Source organism: Gossypium arboreum, chromosome 3 (assembly GCF_025698485.1).
Source record: "Gossypium arboreum isolate Shixiya-1 chromosome 3, ASM2569848v2, whole genome shotgun sequence".
Classification (NCBI taxonomy): domain Eukaryota; kingdom Viridiplantae; phylum Streptophyta; class Magnoliopsida; order Malvales; family Malvaceae; genus Gossypium; species Gossypium arboreum.
In genome coordinates this window covers 10,292,968-10,299,696 of record NC_069072.1, presented here as the reverse complement: position 1 = coordinate 10,299,696, position 6,729 = coordinate 10,292,968, and the positions used below count along the sequence as shown (strand labels likewise).

Here is a 6,729-nt window from a genome sequence, read left to right as displayed (position 1 = left end):
TCCATTATTAGTGCATGAACTAGAACGTGCCTCATTTATGCTTCTCGAATATGTTTCTTGCAAAGGGGATTGAACCACATGATTAGTATTATTAACCGAATTTATAAGGTAATTTTCATTACTTGATATCTCAATCGAATCACGAGCCTGAAGAGTAACTATTTCGTCACCTACACGAAGTGTGAGTTCACTTGTACCAATATTAATAATGGTCCTGGCAGTCGCTAAAAAGGGTCGCCCTACGATTAAAGGAACGCCACCTTCTTCTTCCATATCTAAAACAACAAAATCTACTGGGAATATGAATTTATCAATTTTTACTAGTACATCTTCAATGATACCCCTAAGAAATCTAATAGTTTTATCCGCTAGTTGAATACTCATCCTAGTTTGTTTGGGTTTCCCAATACCCAATTGCTTAAACATTTTATAGGGCATGATGTTAATACTTACCCCTAAGTCGGCCAAAGCATTATTAACAGCTAAACTACCAATTAAACAAGGAATAGTAAAACTCCCTGGATCTTTTAATTTATTGGGTAGTTTATTTTGTAGAATTGCTGAGGAAACTGCATTTAATTCTACATGCGACGAATCATCTATCTTCCGTTTGTTTGTCAGAAGCTCCTTTAAAAATTTAACTGAATTGGGCATCTATAAAAGAGCTTCAATAAACGATAAGTTAATATGTAATTTTTTTAAAAGGTTAAGGAATATATCGAATTGTTCATCTGTGCAGTATTTCTTTGTTGCTTTAGGGTATGGCACGCGAGGTGTATATTCTTTGCTTACCGATTTTTGCTTATTCTGGCTTTCATCCACCTTATCTTTACTTACCATGCCTTCTTGCCTTGGTTCTAGGTTGGAATCAACTAGCCCTTCGTCATCTCTAACAGTAATCACATGGTGTTGCTCTCTTGGGTTAGTCTCGATATTACTAGGCAAACTATCTTGTGGTCTTTCAGTGATCAGCTTAGCAAGCTAACCTATTTGGTTTTCGAGCACTTGAATCGACGCTTGCTAATTTTTAAGCGTTGTTTCAGTGTTTTGGAAATGTTTTTCTGACACTGAGATGAATTCCGTTAGCATCTCCTCAAGGTTCGGCTTCTTTTCCTGCTGGTAAGGTGATTGAAAGCCTGGAGAGGGTTGTGGTCTTTGATTGCCTTGACCACCCCAAGAGAAATTGGGATGGTTCCTCCAACCTGCATTGTAAGTATTATTAAAAGGGTTATTCTGAGGCCTAGAATTGTTACCCATATAGTTAACTTGTTCATTAGTATTGCTAGGGTCGTAGGCTAGGCATTCTGGATTATTCATTCCTCCTCCACTTATGTCACAGTACATCACCGGATGTACCTACGTAGAGACACATAAACTATCAATCTTTTTATTTAAAAGCTCTACCTGGTTTGATAACATGGTGACCGTGTCGAGGTTGAAAACACCAGCTGCTTTTGTCTGCTTTGTCCTCATGACTTGTCACTGATAATTATTCAGTGACATCTCTTCAATAAATTCATAAGCCTCTTCAAGTGTTTTGTTATTTAGGGTCCCGCCGGCGGCTGCATCAATTAACTGCCTAGTTGAGGGGTTCAAACCATTGTAAAAAGTTTGAACCTGTAGCCATAAAGGTAACCCATGGTGAAGGCACCTTCTTAATAAGTCCTTATACCTCTCTCATCCATCGTAAATAGTTTTTAAATCCATCTGCACAAAAGAAGAGATATCATTCCTCAACTTTGCCGTTTTAGCTGGCGAAAAATACTTTAGTAAAAACTTTTCGGTCATTTGTTCTTTAGTAGTAATGGAACCTCGTGGTAACGAGTTCAACCACTGTTTAGCTTTGTTCCTCAATGAAAAGGGAAATAACCGAAGGTGAATGACATCATCAGAAACGCCATTTATTTTGAAAGTATCATAGAACTCTAAGAAGTTGGCCAAATGAGTATTCGGGTCTTCATCCTGCAAACTATCAAACTGAACACACTATTGAATCATTTGTATAGTGTTAGGTTTCAGTTCAAAATTATTTGCAGCAATTGCAGGGCTAACAATACTCGATTTAGCCCCAGCTAGATTAAGCTTAGCATAGTCGTACATAGTACGAAGAATAGGATTCTGATTTACAGGATTTGCAGAAACCACAGGGGGTAGCGGATTATTCTGATTTTCTGTCATCTCCTCAGCATTATTGGTATCCTCCTCATGCTCTTCCTCTATATACTATAGACTTTGCCTTATTTCTCTACGACTTCTGTGAGTTGTGCTTTCAATTTCGTTGTCAAAAAGCAATGGTCCCGACGGATTTCTTCTGGTCATAAACTAAAGAAACCTACCAGAAGCAAATAAAAGATAAGTTAGTAAATTTAAATAAAAACAAAAAAAATTGCAATAAAAATAAAAATGGCCAAAGTAATAAAAATCAAGCGTTTCTAATATCTTAGTCCCCTGCAACGGCGCCAAAAACTTGATGATCGTTTTATGAAACACTAAACTAGACTACGATCACGACAAAGGCAAGCACACCTATCAAATGGTAGTATAGCTATGGTGAGTCTAGAATATCGTATCCACAAGGACTAAAAGTACTAGTATTAACTATCTTTCTATTATTTAGCCTAGAATAGAAGGGATTTTGTTTTAATCTAAATTTAATTAAACTACTTAACTAATAAACATGATAGAAAGTGAAGAAAATAATTGAATAAACCAATAATAAAGACAATAACCAAAAAAGAATCCACTTAGACTTCACTTACTATTCTGACTCTAAATCAAATAATTTATTCACTTCTCTTGATCTGTAGAAATCCCTAAATTATGTTAATATCTCTTTCGAGACTAAAAACAACTGACTCTAGGTTGATTAATTGAAATCTTTTTCTAATTAAAACCCTTATTGTCACATTAACTCGATCTATGGATTCCCTTATTAGATTTGACTCTAATCTGGCAGATTTATGTCGTCCTATTTCTAGAGTTGCATGCAAATCCGCTTAATTATGGTAGATCTACTCTTAAATAGGGACTTTTGCTCCTCTGAATAAGTACATCAACTTGAATTAATATCCTGAAAATATTAGATCAAGAATTAAGAACACATAATTAAGAACAAGAACAAGTATTTTTCATTAAATTCAGAACATTAAATAATAAAATCCGCCATAGGTTTCATCCTCCCTAGGTATTTAGGGAGTTTAGTTCATAATGTGAAAGGAAAACATCTCAAATTTAGAAAAACAACAAGACATAAAAAAAACCCAAATAAACTTCAAAAAAAATTTGAAAAATCTTCAATCTTGAGGTGGATCTGCTTCTGAAACGATTCCAACAACTTCCTTCGAGTAATTTCTGCTTTCTGCTCTGTGTGCCCCCTTAGATCTACTTCTAGTGTGTTTATATAGACTTTAGAATGCTCAAAAACCCTAAAATTTGGCTTTTTCCACGTATTTAGGAATTAGGGAGCGATATCGACACGGGCTGCCATATGGGCGTGTGGCTAGCCCATGTGAGATGTGCTCTGCCCGTGTGGAAGTATTATTGGCCGTGTGGATCTTTAAATCAGCCCGTTTTGTCCGTTTTTGGCCCATTTTTTGTTCTTTTTGTTCCTCTATGCTCTCCTGAGTATAAAACATGAAATTAAAGGTTTAGGAGCATTTGGTTCACTAAATTATATGAAAAATCATCCAAAAATATGCTAGGAATGGGATTCAAATATGTTACTTTTATGGTTTATCAAATGGTATTACTAATTTTCTTCCCATGTCGACTATTACCCACTTTTACAAAACTGTCATTTCCACTTGGAAGCAAACAAACAATCCTAAAAGAAGCGTCACTATTGCCAGCCATGGAAACGTCTAGATTCGGACTTTGATTTTCTTTCAACACCACCGTACTACATTTCTTCTTATCAAGCAAGCCCTCTTTGACCACCATCTTCGTATCAATAGGGCCCTCAAAAATTGGATTAAAATGAGATAAGTTCACATTAGGAGAACTGGACAAAGAACCCTTACCATTTACATTGCTATCAACCTCCATTCAAAGATTCTTCCCATCACCAGCAGCAGGATATAATAAATCTATCCATAATTCAAACGGGTTACATCCAAAGGATTTAACCCATCAGAAATCATTTCACCTAAAGTAACTAAACATTCACCTTGAATACAAGTTGGATCAGAAAGAATTATTCTCCTAAGCCCAGACTCCTGAACAGGCCTCTTACCTTAGTTAATAGGCTTCAAACCTAGCCCAATTTTCTTGCCCATAAAAACATTCTCATGCCTTCTATCGTCTGATGCTTCTTTCCTCTAATCGTCACGATTGTCCCCAATCCTATTAATGTCGTTACTTCCTTTATTTTAATAGAAAACACGTTGAAACGAGATCCCAAAGATTATGACCTGAGTCATAAAGCCTAATTTCAGACCCATGAATGTAATGGGCTCACACTACTATAATAGGTCAATTTTATCTGGCCCAAAATCAAACCAAATAAATAAAACAACAAAACAAAAATAATAATAAAGTCCATTTATAGAAGCCCAAATACAAAAAAAAACACTAAAAGCCCAAAAGCCACTATCTAAACCTAAAACAAAGAACCCTAATTCCTCTAAGCCTCCAGTTGCTGCCACTCCTTTGCCTTTGCCACATCAGCAGGCAGGCCGCCCGAGGTCTGTCCTTCTTTCACTAAAATGGCTAGGCGTGGTTTCCATCGCCATTGACCTTGCTACAGAAACTTGCAAAAAAGAAAAGAAAAAAACAAAATGCAGAAGTAGAAGCAAAAGCAAAACAACAGAGGCAAAGAAAGAAAAATTAAAATAATATATTGTATATTCAATGCGACTATAATGCCACAACCACCATATGTATTTTTTTACACATGAAGAAATTTAACAGAGAATCCAAAATTTAAAAAAAAAAATTGTTCTTTTTATTTTCAATCTGCTATTCTTTTTTTACTACTTTATTTTCATTTTATATCCATTGCAATTTCATCACCCAACTTTTAAGACACTTTCGTTTTAATCACCCAAACATTAAATTTCTAGTGGCAGTTAATTGTACATGCCTAAACCTGTTCATGGGTCAGGCTGCCCAAAAATCCGTTCAAAATTTGGGAGAGTTTGGGCAAAAATATTTGGCCCAAAAATAGTTTGGGTAAAAAAATTAAGCTCGTTTAAGATATGGGTCGAGTTCAGGTTTAAGTATTAAAGGTTCGAGCCTAGCCCGACTCGACCCATTTTTAAGTTAGTAATGTTTTATGTTATGTTATTTTATATATTATGTAATTTATTACACATAAAAATTAAATCTATAGTAGTATATATAATATTACTAGTATGATGTAAATATTAAAAAAGGTTAAGGAGGCTATCTGAGTGAAGCCGAAAAATTTTTAGGGGGCGGATGAAATTTTAATTTTTATAGTTTATATTTTTATAATTTGTAAAGGATTAAATTGAATTTTATAATTTTAAGGGGCCAAAGTGTAATTTTACCTTTACTAATTTAAAATTTTTAAAAAAATTTAAGGGCCTAAAATAAAATTTTCCATTTTAGGGGGGGCGGATGATGCCCCAGCTACGCCCCTGAGGCTATATATAAAATTTTAATAAATAAAAATTATATAAAATTATTAAATATAATATAAATATATATTTTAAAAAAATTAAACTAATATGAGCGAGGCTTAAAATAGGCTTGGGTTAACTATTTACAAATATAGACATGTTTGGGAAAAAAATTTTGCCTATATTTCGGGTCGGGTTTGGGTGAACATAAAGTGTTTTAATATCATATGTAGGCCCAACCCAAACCCAACTTGACCCGACCCATGAACACCTCTATACACTCCACATCATGTTTACACTTTCATTTTAGTCATTCAACTTGCAGATCAGTTTCATTTTGGTCAACCTAAAAATTTATTTTTAAAGTATTGATCGGGTAAAAAAATAATGATTAAAGTGGAAAAACAATAGAAATTAAAATAATGTATTAAAATTATCAAAAAGTGTACTTGTTTACATTCTTGTTGAAAGTTCTAAACTATCCTTAAGGATTAAAATTTTAAATTTCAAAACATCAAAAACAATTAAATAAATGACTTTTATGTAAAAAAAAAGCACTTTAATATGCAAAAAAAAATTAATTAAACCCCTTGTATTAAATTCAAACCCAATTAAGTCCCTGTCATTAATTAAAATAGTCAATTAAGCCCCTCCGTTAATAATTTCCGTCATTAATCATATTGACTATTAAAATAAATTGGCGAACCATTTATGTGGTGACATGTGGCAACTTTTGGTTTAATCTAAATTATATTTTTATAATTTTATAAATTTATATGAATTTTAATTTTTAATAAATTTAATATTTTTTCTTATTTTTATTTTTAAATAATTATTATGATTTTTAATCATTTTATTGGGAAAATATTAGATTAAACTTGAAGTTGCCATGAGTCACCATCGATTGGCCCATCAATTTATTTTAACTACCAATGAGGTCAATAATGGAAATTGTTTACGAAGGGTAAATTGATTATTTCATTTAATAATAGTGGTTTAATTGATCATTTTAGTTAACAAGATGAGTGAATTTAATATAGGGGCTTAATTGATTTTTCACATTTTCTTTGGAGCTTTTTGATATATAAGCCTGAATAATTTTTTTTAAAAAACTATCCCTTAGTAGTTGATTTGTTAGTATAATATT

The 6,729-nt window shown here is 33.2% G+C and overlaps 1 non-coding gene across 1 annotated transcript; it reads left to right on the top strand.

Annotated features, from left to right (window-relative positions):
- The first annotated feature begins 1,633 nt into the window (after positions 1-1,633).
- On the top strand, positions 1,634-1,740 carry LOC128291292 (small nucleolar RNA R71). Its single transcript, XR_008281068.1, has one exon. It is a non-coding gene; the product is annotated as a small nucleolar RNA R71 (small nucleolar RNA).
- The last annotated feature ends 4,989 nt before the right edge of the window (positions 1,741-6,729 follow it).